General features: G+C 42.0%; 1 protein-coding gene across 1 annotated transcript in view; it reads right to left on the bottom strand.

The window, feature by feature from the left end:
• sema4c (sema domain, immunoglobulin domain (Ig), transmembrane domain (TM) and short cytoplasmic domain, (semaphorin) 4C) overlaps nt 1-14,205 on the bottom strand; it is a 105,280-nt gene that overhangs the window by 51,091 nt on the left and 39,984 nt on the right. The window lies entirely within an intron of this gene.

Here is a 14,205-nt window from a genome sequence, read left to right as displayed (position 1 = left end):
GCTATTTCACATTAACACCTCACACTTCAAACTCTGGTTTTGTATGCCTGGAGGGTGTTAAACCCACGGTAATACCAAATGAATGCGTAAATCGGTCTAGCACCAAATTATTAAATAATACACAAACTCAGGAAGCTAAAGATTAAGAGACAAGCTCTTTTTGACTGATTTGTTGGCTTAGAGGTCAAACAATTAATCAACTTTTGGAAGAAAGAAAATCTCACTACTCGATCTGGTCACACTTATACTTTATTAAAGTTGTGTGATCTTTGTGTGGGTATTTTGCAGAATAAAGCAGAGTGAATGGAAATTATTAAGAAAAGAAAAAAGCATGTATATATAAGAAATAGAAACATTTCTTCTCAGAAAAGGCTGCACATTGTGTCTTCCTGCCACGTCTTAGGCCAAAACCTGCAATAGCTTCAGGTTGGCTGCACCCTGATCTCTGTGGCTCTGCTGAGGTTGAAAACTAGTACATTGATTTTGTTCATAAGGTTGTACACACAATAAGCAGCAGAAGAAGCTGGCAGGAAAAAGAAAACTGACAAAAGGGGAACGTGTTTTAAAAGGTTACAAAATTTTCTAAAGCATCAGATACCAATTATGAAGCTGGAAACTGGGTTGCACAACCTCTTTGAAACACACAAAGGTCTCATAAAAAAGCGTACAAAATACTCTCTTCACAGTATTCGTTAACATTTTTTTCTCTTGTTTACTATTTCTTTACCTGTTTGTGATTATTTGGGAGACTCTTGGGAACAACTCTAAATGTCATTTTTATGTGCTGGACAGCAGCTGAAATATACAGAACTTCCACACACAGACAAATGCGCGCAAACCATCTGTAAGCTTCCCCCTCTGCACCTGCTGTGCATCAGCGAGCAAAATGGTGCTTTTGATGATGCGTGCTTATTGGAGAAGGGATCCAATTGACTTTTAAACAGGTGCAAAATGTCAAACTTTAACCCAGCACAAAGGCAGAAACCACCTTAGTGTGCTTAGCACGCAGTTTTACTCCTTTGCCCACATCTATTCCCACGTGTGAATAATACATTCCAGTGCTGGCAAACAAATATTTAGTCTATTTAGGGGATTGGCAGGGGAGGTAATTGAGATTTAGAGATCTGTGTGTGTGTTTGTATGTGTGTGTGCGGTTTGAGTGTGTAAGCTCACGTCTGCCCAGTGTGACAGTTATTGATTACACTTTTTAAAAGTATAAAAAAGAGATACCCCCACACCAGCCTTCTCAATTAACACGCCTTTAATTGAGCGTGCTCAAATGCTAGGTTGGGGTGCGGGCTCTCCGAGCTTTGCCATGGCGGGGCTACCAGCTTTATTGGATCGATGCTGGAGGCTTTGGTGTAGCCAACGCTTGAGTGAGCAGAGAAGAGATTGAGATGGCGGTAGAGAAATGGAGAAAGAAGAAGAAAAAAAAATCTCCCTCATCATCCAAGGGTTCCATCTCCAGGCTGAGAGGTAACGAAGTGAAGTAGACATCCCGAAGGCTGGATTAAGCGAAGAAGCAGCATGTAAATACTACAGAGGGGGAACGAGGAGGAACAGAGCGAGATGATGAAGAGGGATTCAAAGCTGTCTCGTCTGTCTGCAGAAAAGCTTAAAATTTCTGTATACCTTACTCTCTTTTCCCTCCCCCTTTGTCTGTCACGTCTTTTTTTGATCATCTCCTCTTTAATCTTCTCTGCTATTTCAACAACGGAACTGTTTAGCATAGAAAATATTGCCAGTAAGGTAAAACCGTCTCTTAGCTTGTGTAGTGTTTGCAGTAGAAAGCAGAAGTGCACACTGCAATTCATCCTCGAAGGAAGAACTTGTCACATGGTTAAGCTTCCAAGGCAATCAGTGCAAATATGATCACATGATTGTCTGACAAACTAACAACATGGAGTCGTAACAGTTCAGTGTCCCTAAAAAAGATGAACAAAAAACAACTCAATATTTTGGAATCTTCAAAAAGAAAATCTAACAGGATGCTGGTTTAGCTCAGTGAGTTGAGCGGGCGACCACGTGGCCTATGACCAAGAGCGGCCGGCCCGGGTTTGAACTCGAGCCACAGCCCTTTGCGCATGTCTGCCCTCGATTTCCTGTCTATTCTTCACTAAGTCTATCAAATAAAGCTAAAAAGGTCAAATGTAACTAATTATTTACGTCACATGTGTTCTTTTCTAGTTTTGGAACACGTGACAGCATTAAGTCAAGTCAACACCAGAGAAGTAAAGAGATTTCAATTTTCATATATCAAAATAAACCGTCTTATCTTGTATTGTTGTTTTTCAGAGCTGGCCCAGCAAAGAATCTCTGAACTGTATCCCAGCAGTGTTTGCACTCTCCCGGCCCCTGTGTCGGGTAAGCAGCTCGGCTTCGGTGAGTGCAGACATGCAGAGTGCCTGTACAGTTACAAAAATTTGAGCATAAATGTACCAATAATTTTTTTAATGGTAATGCCTAATTTTTGCATTTATATTATCCATCCATCCATTCGCTTCCGCTTATCCTTTTCAGGGTCGCGGGGGGCGCTGGAGCCTATCCCAGCTGTCATAGGGCGAGAGGCAGGGTACACCCTGGACAGGTCGCCAGTCTGTCGCAGGGTCATTTATACTATCACAGATTAATTTTCTCAAATTCTCATGGTCAAAACATCTTCCTGGAGAATTTTTTTGTCCAAATCTGTTGTTATTATTATTATAGTGAAAAATAATCATTATCAACTTAATAAATACATACCATCCATTCTAATATTTTTATTCAAATTTTAAAACGGCATCACACAGACTTTGTCATTATTGACTTGTAAAAGTGTATATATATATATATATATATAAAATATAATATATTTATATCACCCTTTGTGTGAACTTATAACAGTCACTTTGAAGAACAAGTTTCAAGAGCAGTCAAGTGCAAACATCTTTAAAGTGGAATGTACAATATAACATTAACTGATACTACAATACCCATAATACATCTCTAAAAATTGCTCGCAAAAGGTCAGACATGCTTTTGAGAAGTGTGTCTCTGTGTTTGTGGTCATGTTTATTGTGTTAGATGGGTGCTTTAACCTCAATGTACACCAACACATGGGGACTTGTTTGATTGTGGGGACTTGGTTCTATGGCAAAGCTTAGCATTATGTTTAGTTTGGGGTTTCGTGCGTGTTTGTTCGAGGCTGTGGGAAGCTTTAGAGACGCCTTATCAAACAAGATATCTGGGACGTTTCATTGGATGTAACAGGTTTTATGTAATGAATAGACACCTTGGTCTTTTCTTCCAGTTTACTTAGTTAAGTGAGATATCATCAAGTCATACTAATCTATCCCACACATCAATGTATTTGAATGACTTAAGTGCTCTAATAAAAACCATACAATGCTGACTAAGAAAACCAAAGCATTCTCATAAGTGAGAACAAATGGTAAAATATGCACCTGCAGCAGTGTTGTCTATACAGTATTGATGACGACTGAAGAAACACTGAATATTCCAGGCTAATTTGTGGGAAGCTTCACAAAAGGGGTGGTTGAACTCTGCCTGTTCTGCGCTGTTCTTATTTTTTGTGTCATAGGAAGCAAGATTTAGTCCGACTCATTCCCAATGACCGAATTAACTCACTTGCTCTGCCTCTCCCCACGACCTCTTTAAGGTCCTGTGGTGTCGCATAACTCTGCAGGCGGTATCAAATCATCTTTTAGCTGCTGGTGTTGTTGTTGAGCCTGGTTTAGCTAATGAGCTGAGACACGGCAGCTTAATAATATCAGTCAGCGCTCCACAATGGAGGGCTCATTAAAACATACAGAGAAATAGGCCACATGTTCTGATTAGGTTACAGAGCTCCTGCATGGGTCTGTTTTATCTTCGTGTCTGTATTTTTGTTTCTGTGTGTTTTTCGAGTGTGCTTAGAGGTACGATGAGCCCCTGTAGGGAGAAGCTACATAGCTCTGATACTTTGAAGTGTGTGAACGTCAGCCCTCCTCCGTCCTCTTAGAACACTTTATCTCTTTTTCCCATTTTCCTCTTCCTGCCCTTCATTTTACCCACCTACCCTTTCCTGGCAGCTTTTTCCTGCCCCAACTGATTGCTAGTCTTTCCAGGCATTGTTTGACTTTTAACCCCAACCTCTGACCTTTTTGCACGCTACTTAAAGCCAACATCGCCCACCGCCCTCCACCCAGACACAAGCACACACTTAATGTTATTTAACCCCCACTACCCCACCCATGCGCAAACACAGACAAGTACACACAGACTCACACAGACAGGATATACTATAGGACAGCCCCCATCCTTCATTCTGCCTTCATTCAAAACTATCACAGAAGCTACCGTCAGCTCCCTTCCTTCCTTCCTTCCTTCCTTCCTGCTTCTCAACTCCAACCCTGTACCCTCCCCTTTGTCTGCACTTTTTATTGCTCCAACAGCATTTAAAAAAACACACACACAAATGAAAATTCTCACAGCTACATAAAGGCTTTTTCACCAAAATGGTAACAAGCTGGATCAAACGATTTCACACCTCATGGACGAAGGGAGTTAAGACCGACTCAAGGACTTTTATGCTGCGTTCTCTTCACTTTGAAATCATCATAGCAGGAAGCTGGAGCAGTGCTGATGCATTAATGGTCAGATGTGTGGGCTTCTTTTTCGTTTTTTTGTGCCTGCAAAGGCTTATCAACATTCAAAAAGGATGTTTCCTGGTACCAAAACAGCCTTAGTAGGTTGGTCTTTAAAACATCAAGAGCACGAGAACACTGAAACAATGAAATCCAGTAACGAAACCAACATAAAACAATACCTTAGAGTTAATTTGGCTATAGCAATGATTACTAGAAATAACAAAATAATACCTGAAATTATTCTGCAAACAAATAATTTGCTTTTTAAGATTTTTTTTTTACAGTTTTATTTCAGTTTTTTATGTAGCGCCAGGTCACACAAACAGTCATCTCAAGATACTTCATAGTAAAGGACCTACAACATAAGGGACAGATCAGATGATCCCCTGTGAGGAAGTGCTCTGTCACAGTAGGGAGGAAGTGCTTCCTTGATGTGCAGCTTGTATGAATGAATACCAGCAAAAACAATTACATTTCTATAAGTCTCAGCTATTGCTTGTGATTAGAGCTAACCAGCAAACACAAAATAAACACCTTCAGAGCTCCACATGTTTATAGTGCCGCTGTTGATGTGATAGCAAGCTGACAATGACATTAAGTGCTACTTGCATAAACACAATTTTATTGAAAATGGCATCTATGTTATGTTGCATAATGACTGGGAATTATCACTTCCAGTCATTATGGAACATAACATAGACTGCCAGTGTCTTTAAACAGGGGAGTATCAGGCAGTGCACCACACCTGAATATAGAAAAACACAATTTATTGATGCACTTTGCACATTTCCTGCACGCCCTTCTTTATTCTCTTATAGACTCTGTTTGTCCTGTGTGTTGTTCGCTATCTCTCTCTTCTCTTTCCCTTCAAAGCCCCAACTGATCTGATGGCTACGCCTACCTGGTTCTGCTGGAGGTTAAAAGAGAGTTCTTCCTGTTCACTGCGTTTTCTGACTGGGAAACAGCCAATCATTGGAGAGCTCTCTTAACATTTTAGGGCCACTTTGAACTGGTGCTATATCATTTAGCTGAATGTGAGAAAATGCTTGGCAATAAAATTATTTTATGGCAAACAGATTCAAGTAATAGACTTTAAACGTTCATTGATGTTGTGGCTCGGACTATTCAAAGAAGGAATTTCTATTTCTAACAGCTGGCAGATGTTTCCTAAAAGAGGAATAATTTCATTTATGGGTCAGTTCAGCTTCAGCTATGTTCAGATCGAGCTCCCAAAGACATCAAATTTAAATCTTTTTTTCTCCTCAAAATAACTGTTTTTTTTGGACATGATTTAGTTTTTTACATGAGATCACCTTATTTCATTTTTATGATTAAAAAGCATTCTAAAGGGTTCATAATGGTGTTTTAAACTCTGTGAATACAACAGGGAGCCTTAGAGGAAGCTGTGTCATAAATTTTTTTTTTCTGCTAAAACCTTTTGATTAAACACCAGCCTTTAAAAACACAGGTCGATTAAAAACAGTTTTTTAATGGTCTAAAATCATTTCTTAAAGTAAAGCTTTAGTTAAATGCCTGGAGTTTAAATGTTGTGGTGATACATCAAAGGAAAGATTTTAAGTCCTGAGCAAAACGGTTATAAAAACAAAGCAAAAAAGAAATATATCATGTTTCAGTGAACCTGCAAAATTGATGACTTGTGGGGAAGGAAGTCATGGACTTGTTTGCTATTTTATCTCAGTCCTCTAGAGCCATGTGTGCAACCGGACTTTGGAGGAAGGGGGTGGAAGACCCCACTGCTCTATGGAAGTACGGTGAGAAGCTAGATCCAGTCCAGAGAGCTGGACCTAACACATCTGATGCAGTGATTTCACTCAGAGTGTGGCACTAATGGAGTAGACACTGACAGTAAAACACACACACACATTCCCACTCCATGTGCACTCTCCATCTGAGAGTACACAGACGCAGGTGGTCACTTAAAGCAGGTAGAGTGTGTGTGCGTGTGTATGTGTGTATGAGAGCCCTTCTGGTTTGCATATACGCTTTAAAGCAATATCAAGCATGAGCAAGCCTTCATTTAAGTGACAGAATAACTAGCATATCAGTGAATAGGTGTAAACAAATAAGTGTGCTGAGTCTCTTTATGCTGACCAGCGCACAATAAACAGCTGTGTGTTTTCAGTTGTGTGTGTGTGTGTGTGTGTGTGTGCTGACAGCCTAGGCAGACTGCTGTTGTCGAGATGAAAGATAATCAAATGGGGATTTGATCAGCTCCACATAGTGACTTAATGTGTGTGTGTGTGTGTGTGTGTGTGTGTGTGTGTGTGTGTGTGTGTGTGTGTGTGTGTGTGTGTGTGTGTGTCTGAATGGTGATGGTCTTTCTGATACATCCAATACCTTGTGAACGGCTCCTAAACGCTATTTGAGCTCCTTTAAAGCAGCTGTCATCAGTATGTGAGCCACCCATCAGTTTTCATGCACCTGAGAACATGATTTCCCACAATTTTCTCACAATTAATGATTTGCTAAACAGCGTTGGGGCATCAAGCAGTTCAAAAACATCAAGTTAATGTCATTAACTTTCTTTTCACATGGTGATTGGAATTTACTTCCCATTGTAATTACCCCAATTTGAAGCAGAACTGAGCAACGCATTTGACTTTAAATGACCTCTTTCCACTTGATGGAATAAAAAAAACACACAAACACACACAAATCCTGTGAGATCACAGAGTAACATCTTAGCCTCCATCACTGCTTACTTCCCCCAGAGCCCTGCTCTTTCATGTCCCTCCCCTGGGAGATTTTGCCAGCCTTCAAAACTCTATCTTTCCTTTCATCCCTCCTGTATCTCCCCCTCATTGGCACAAACTTGCCCCCCCCGTTCTGTTTTGCCGCCTTGTCCGTGTCATGGTCGGCTGGTCAGGCGTGGTCGGCTTATAATTCTTTAATCGGCCCTCTGATCTCTTCCATCAGTGCCAGGGGCTCCAGCTGATTACAGATGAAATGGATCTGATTTGGACTCTGACTGCGGGCCAAACACCTGCTCAGACCCGAGGAACTGATAGAAGAGGAGGACAAGGCGAGATGAAACCAGATGCGCTGACGTGCAGACGCTGACGACAGCAGGACCATCTGTGCCTTTGGTCTGCGACAGCGTATACACGGTTGATGGAAGCAGACTGTGGACGAAAGACTTGGGGATTGAGCGTGGCCATTTAACACCTACAGATTTCTCAGTGCAAGCCGTGACAACACCTGAACCCTGATTCGAGTCGGTCACGTGATGTAACTGTTGCAAATATAAAAAAAAAAAATCAAAGGTAAATTGAGCTCAATCATTTTAACATGCTGGAAAAGCTCCCGATCACAAATTAAAGCTGCAAGACTAAATATTTTAGATCAACAATGGCTCAAACAGATACATGCATTTGGAAGGGATTACCATCCTAATGAACTCATGGAGACCTGTCACAGGAGCTGCAGTTCCCCCCTCAGCTTTGGAGGCATTTTAGCATCTTTTAGCTAATTGTTTTGCTTTCAGGGCTTGCAGCTTTAATGTTTTAATTGAGGCTCACCCGTCAGCTTTGTTGCCATCCACAGCAGGTAGCAGTGAATGATTTAGCAGCTACGGCTTCAGATATTTCACTGAAGAAGATAGAAATTAAACAACAGCTAGAAGGAAAGTGAATATTGGATATTCATGAAGTGACAGCTACAACTTCAAATGAATGCTAATGCTCCTCTGTGTCTGCAGGATGTTTAAATAGGCAATTGTATGCTAACACAGTAGCTGTATCAAATATATTTTGAGGGGTATCTGACTGAATCTATGAAATCCCTTTGCAGCAATCATTATCTCCCTCAAGGAGATGGCAACCAACCTAAGACAACATCTCAAGTTTAAATTATAGTGGGGAGTTTTCCCTGCATATAAATGTCTTTAATCACCGGTACTCCACCCTGTGCCCTTGAGGTCCAGAGTTTAATCCCGACCAATCACTAAAACAGTTAATTGCATCACTGCGTCAGCTTCTGTGGTAAAATCCATAAAATGAGCAAACCTTGTCAAGATCATAAAATTCAAGAAAAAAAAATGTATGTATTTGTATAGCACAGCTGGACTACACTTTAAAAGTGATATATTAATCCGGGTGAATGCAAAGATAAGGAAAAACAATCCAGCTGGGGTTGACAAAGATGTGCTACAGGAAAACTGATGGCATAGAACAGGGATGGGCAACTCCACGCCTCAGGTGCCGGTATCCTGCAGGTTTTATATATCACCCTGGGTCAACACACCTGAATCAAATGATTAGTTCATTACCAGGCCTCTGGAGAACTACAAGACATGTTGAGGAGGTCATTTAGCCATTTGAATCAGCTGCGTTGGATGAAGGACACATCTGAAACCTGCCAGACACCGCCACTCGAGGCCTGGAGTTGCCTACCCCTCGCATAGACTGTACATAAAAGACGTGTTGAATGTTACACTAATGGAAGAAGCCCTGGTGTGAAACCTGGTTAGATCAGTTTTGCTGTAGCCATCCGGGCGTGTCACAAAGCGTATACTGTTTTTTCTTCTTTTTCTCGACTCCCACCTGGGCCATTATTTACCAAACGAACATCATGTTCTATTCAATAAACCACTAAGTGTTTATTGAGGTCATAGAGTATGGCAAATAAGACTTTTTCCCATCCAGCTCCAGAGTCACCTGACTTATTCAAGGACTAGAGGAGGCGGGCCCTGCTGGCTAAATGAAGCTAAATCTGCTGGTCCACCAAAATGCTCATGCCAGGCATGAATAAGACTGACAACACTTATTCCATTTACAGAACACCTAGCTGCCCCTCACTGAGTCTGGTTCTACCAGAGGTTTCTTCCTGTTCAAAGGGAGTTTTTCCTTCCCGCTGTCGCTAAGCGTTGTCTCATAAGGGAGTCATATGACTGTTGAGGTTTTGTCTCTCGATTGTAGGGTCTTTAGGACATTGAAGTGATTGTTGTTCTGATTTGGCACTATATAAATAAAACTGAATTCAATTGAATATATTAGCACATTTATATAGTCTATTGTTAAGCTGAAGGCTCTTTGCTCCTCCAGCTTTCTGGTCAACCCATCGATTAAGAAAATTATATCAAAAATGGTCAACTAAACATGAACTTGAAATCTAAAACAACAGTTTAAAGTTTATCTACCGTTTGCCTCGGTTGTGGGTGTATTGATCTGTTGGCTGTCTGTTTAAGTAGCACTGCGTGCTCTAGCTATTTTCAGTGTGCAACTAGGTCGGTAAGAGATTTATTGTAATCCTTTAACCTGAAACTAGGTTTTTAATTTACATGACATTTAAGAAATGTGATTACCGCAGCAAGTCAACAATAACCAGGTTATTTATGCACGGGCAGACACACTGTCTGTTTTTCTCTCTCCCAGCCTCTCCATCTAACTCTCTCTCTCTCCTTTTTTTCTCTGGATGACCTTGTGCTGACAGCCCGGCTGAGTTGTTTCTGACGAGCACACCCATGACTGCAGCGAGGAAACGGTAAAATCCACGTGCACTCTGCCCTGCTGTGACCTGCCTGCCCTGTGTGCAGGCCCAGGGGATGCTGGGATAGTGCAGTCTGACCTGTCATACAAAAGTGTGAGCACACTCGTCCACGATTACTGTTTGGTCACAGGTCAATCCGCCTTGCTCAAGGTGGTGGACTGGTTTGTGAATAGAAGGCTGAAACAAACGTGGACACAAAGAAACAATTTAGGGCTTGTTTTTTTTTGTATATATCTACGTACTTCTTGAAATGGAAAGCACACGTGTATTCCAACGCATGAATTCATGTGCCCAATAAACACAGGTGCTGTACGCACATACAAAACAATAACAGGGATGATTTATCACGTGTCGTTAAGTACTCCCGCAGTTGCGCACATTCATTTATTTCAGAGTTACCACTCACATATGTTGCAACCTGCTCCTCACACACCAGCGCACTAATCAAATCACTCAGGCAAATAGGCTCGTTGTTCCCTGCCAGCCAGATTCAGACAAACAAAAAATCTGATAAACTTTCTCTGTTGTATTTCAGAGCTCATTAAAAAGTATTCACCGCTGTATGATTCCGCGCTGTAATCAGCTCTGAATAATAGAAATGGTCGTATTGACGCCTGTGGGCACCCGATGTTCTGTCTCATTTCAGAACAACAACTGCGGGGCATATGAATGCAAACTACACTACATGCACGACACACACACAGAAACACACACACACACACACTGTCTCCCCTTCTCTCTGGCTGCCACTTGCTGAAATACTCTCAGTGTATTCTAGCTTGGGGGAACCACCTACTATGCTCCTAGGGGGGCTAATTGTCCAGTAGCACTCCTTTGCTTTCCCTCCCACTCTCTCTGTCCTCTCCCTTCTCCTCAGGTCTGTACTTTCGGGAAGAGTTCAGCAGTTCATGCTGAGCCCAGAGCCCTGGATCCCAGTGAGGTGCCATAGGGCATAAAGGTTGCACCTAGCTGGACTCCTATATGAGCGGCTCACACATCTCTGCGGTGGTGGGAGGTGGGGAGGGTGGACACTGACGGAGAGATAAGTGGAATGACAGACGATATTTGTCTAGGACTGAACGGGTGAGACACGACTGTTGTGTAAACGTTTAGGTTTATGATAAGTTCTCTTCTCTGGGATTTAAATTTGTTTTTCTTTTTTTGTTGTTGACATCTAAAATTGCCAGCTGCATGTCAAACGCTAACTGTGGTCATTTTTCTGTATAGCTACTTTTTCTAGAATTTACGTCAGAAGTCTGAATGCATGGCATAGATAGGCATACACAAGACCACTACTGGGTGCATGTCTACTCTTTATTGAGTTGCCCTAATAAACAAATACATGATTGGAGAATGTCCTAAACAGCAGAGAGAGGGGAAAAAAAACATTTGTCATGAGATGTCATCTTTTAGCCTCTTTCTCACCAAAGCCACAAAGCTGCTTCTCTAGAAAAATGGTTATAAATGTCAAACAGGCTTTTTATAGCACACAGAACAAACATCAGACCTTTTACAGATTTCAGCACCAAAACTGGTCCATAAACATCACAGAGAGAGGAAAATACACAGTTTACATTCCTTTTAGTTGATGGAGGCATGAAAACACATGACCTTTGTCGAGTTCAATTCAATTCAATTGTATTTTTAGGGCCAAATTACAACAACAGTTGCCTCAAGGGGCTTTATATTATATGGTACAGACCCTATAATAATAGAAAAAAACCCCAACAATCATATGACCCCCTATGAGCAAGCACTTGGTGACAGTCGGAAGGAAGAACTCCCTTTTAACAGGAAGAAACCTCCAGCAGAACCAGGCTCAGGGAGGGGCGGCCATCTGTCACAGCCAGCTCCAAATGTTGTAAAAACTGTGTAACATTAACACTGGTTGAAAGGTGTATCTCCCATCTTTTCTATATTGTACTTGGTTTTTATAAATGCTAATTCTGATATATCAGTAAATAGCTAATATCAGCCAATATATGGTCTGACTGACTGTCAGGACTAGGGATGGGTATCGTTTAGGTTTTATCCGATACCGGTGCTAAATCGATAGTTTTGAAACGGTGCCGGTGCTCAAACGGTGCTCAAACCGGTGCTTAAAGGATGGAGAACACAAAATTGGTCCAAAAACCTCTCATGTTCAGCTGTTTTTTTGTAAAAAGGTAACAACAATGTTAGCCTTTTCTGTAGCTATAGGGCATATATGGTATCACTCTTGGCTGGAAGCAGTGCTTAATCAATGGAAAAAACACCAATTTTGTCCAAAACCTCTCATGTTTAGCTGTTTTCCACTTTTTCTTTGGTCATTTGAGCCTTTTTGGCCAGGGTGAAGGGAGTATCTGCCATCAAACAAGAAGACAGCCGCATGTAGCTATGATGATGTTTGCTAGTTCACCTTACATGCATTAATGTAATAACGTGGTTAGCCTACTCAACGTAAATTACACACGAACAACATTAAGCTACTCACGCAGAGAAGAACGGCTGCTGCTGCATCATCATCCTCATCATTTCTGCTACGCTGGCAGGGCTAGGGGCCAGGACTCTCCTCTTCGTGTTTTTGGGGGATGTTGCTAACTCCGGGGTCCGATAACAGGCAACCCACCCGCAGTAGATGCGCTCGGTGTGAGGTCTCGCAGCAAGCTATCAAATACGGCGCATTTCTCGGCTTTTAAAAAAACGCTATGCGTCGCCAGGTGTTTCATCGGATTTGAGGTGTTACCTCCTTTGACAGTATCACAGTATCAGCTTAAAGCACTTGTTGCAGGCTGCTGAGTTTGCATGTTTTGCTGTGAAGTACAGCCAGACTTTTGACCGCTTCGCCTTGGGCATTTTTAATCTGTAGCTCTGCTCTAAAAGAACGTACGTACCTGGGCCCGCCTACTATCCTCGGAAACGTAAAATGATTGGCTAGAAGTGTATCACAGCTCAGAAAAAAAAAGCACCGAAATAAAGCACCGAAATGTGCGCTGCTTTTCGGTCTGGTTACTATCGTTTATGTCAGAACACCGGTACCCATCCCTAGTCAGGACTGATTTAAATGACAATTTAATGACATAATCCAAGTTTTTACAAAACAAAATTATTAGGAGCTTAAAGCTGTTCCTAGAAGTCTTTGTTTTTCTTACATACCTGCCACAACAAATGTCAAAAACTATCAAACTCTCTGCTAGTTAAAGGTAATGCTAGCATCTAGTGTGTCATACTTTAGTTCTACTTGTCATTCCATTTAAATTGCTGACTGAAAAACAACAAATGTTAAGAGACTCTTTTCCCCAAATCCACAACAATGAAGGTACCCTTGAGAAATGCACTTAACCCAGCTAAAGACACAGTATGTTCAGCGACTGAAAGAAGGGATAATGAAAGGCAGCTTTTGGTACTGGGCAGTTCCCAATGGCTAAACTTAGCAAACTGTGGTTCTACCGGGCAGCTCCCAGGAATGAATGAGCATTACTGTAAAAAATGCAAAGCAGGACATTTTGGAAGAAGCGTGTGCACACTCAGCAGAAGCAAAAGCTATCGGATCGGTTAGCGAAATCAACAGTCATCAGCTAAAAATGCACCTGGCAGACATGTAGCGGAGACAGAGATTTATTTATGAGAAGGAAGGATGAGTGAAAGGTGAGAAGAGTGAGAAGAGAGTAGTGGGCCTTGATGGGCTAACCCAGGGTCTATTAGAGCCTGATTGGAACCATTAGGAGAGAAAGGTGATACACGAGTCTCGTGCAGAGCCCCTCCGGCCCAGCACTGCATTAACCACAGCCTGCTCTCTACTTTGTTGAACACACGGGCTGATCGATAGCAATGAGGAGGAAGGAGGGGTAGGAGGTGGTGAAGCGAGGAGATGGGAGGAGGGGAGAAACGAGGTCCAGGTTTACGGGAAGATAAGCTGGGATCAATAGAGAGACACGGACTGCTGCGGCGTGGAGAGAGAGGACAGAGGAATGCCAGATGCAGCGGGTTCACACTCATCAAACTTGATGGAGGGGAACCTGCGTGCGAGTGTGTGTAAAAGTGTGTGTGACAGGGCATTTGGGCAAGATTCATCTCTCGCCTGTCTGAA

The sequence above is a fragment of the Pundamilia nyererei genome, unplaced genomic scaffold (genome assembly GCF_000239375.1).
Source record: "Pundamilia nyererei isolate P.nyererei 1_Seehausen unplaced genomic scaffold, PunNye1.0 scaffold00203, whole genome shotgun sequence".
NCBI lineage: Eukaryota > Metazoa > Chordata > Actinopteri > Cichliformes > Cichlidae > Pundamilia > Pundamilia nyererei.
Note: the sequence above shows the minus strand (reverse complement) of the source record. Positions and strands in the feature narration are given on the sequence as shown.